We start from the raw sequence: 476 nt of genomic DNA, 5'->3' as shown, positions 1-476 counted from the left end.
TCTGTGTGTGTGCCTGGGTTTTCACTGTAATGATAATGAACTGTTTTTTTTGCAGTGAGAAAAATGAAATAATAATAACAAATGAATTTATATTTATAATTGCGTTTATATACACATATATACACTTACACCCATAGTTGGTGTATATTTCTGTGTTTACTGGATAAGTTGGGCTAATGATTAATACATGATTCTTTGTTTGCTTATGGTTTGCTGGGTCATTGTGCACTTTACGCTGCACGGCTTTTGTATTCTGTTAGTGCAGAGCAAAGAAAAAAATAGTAGTTAATACAATTTGTATTCTGAAGTGCTTGAACACACCAGCATACCCAGTGGATTGTGAGTTATTTTTGTGCAGTTGGTCCTCTTCTTAATTTGTGTTTTTTTTGTTCACGTTTTATTTGCTTGGGCGCTGTGTGCTTTTTCCTGCATTGTTGTGTGTTGTAGTCTTTTGTGGTGAGAAAAAATGATAATAA

This window comes from Trypanosoma theileri (genome assembly GCF_002087225.1).
Source record: "Trypanosoma theileri isolate Edinburgh chromosome Unknown TM35_Tth_47_V1, whole genome shotgun sequence".
Lineage (NCBI taxonomy): Eukaryota > Euglenozoa > Kinetoplastea > Trypanosomatida > Trypanosomatidae > Trypanosoma > Trypanosoma theileri.
Note: the sequence above shows the minus strand (reverse complement) of the source record.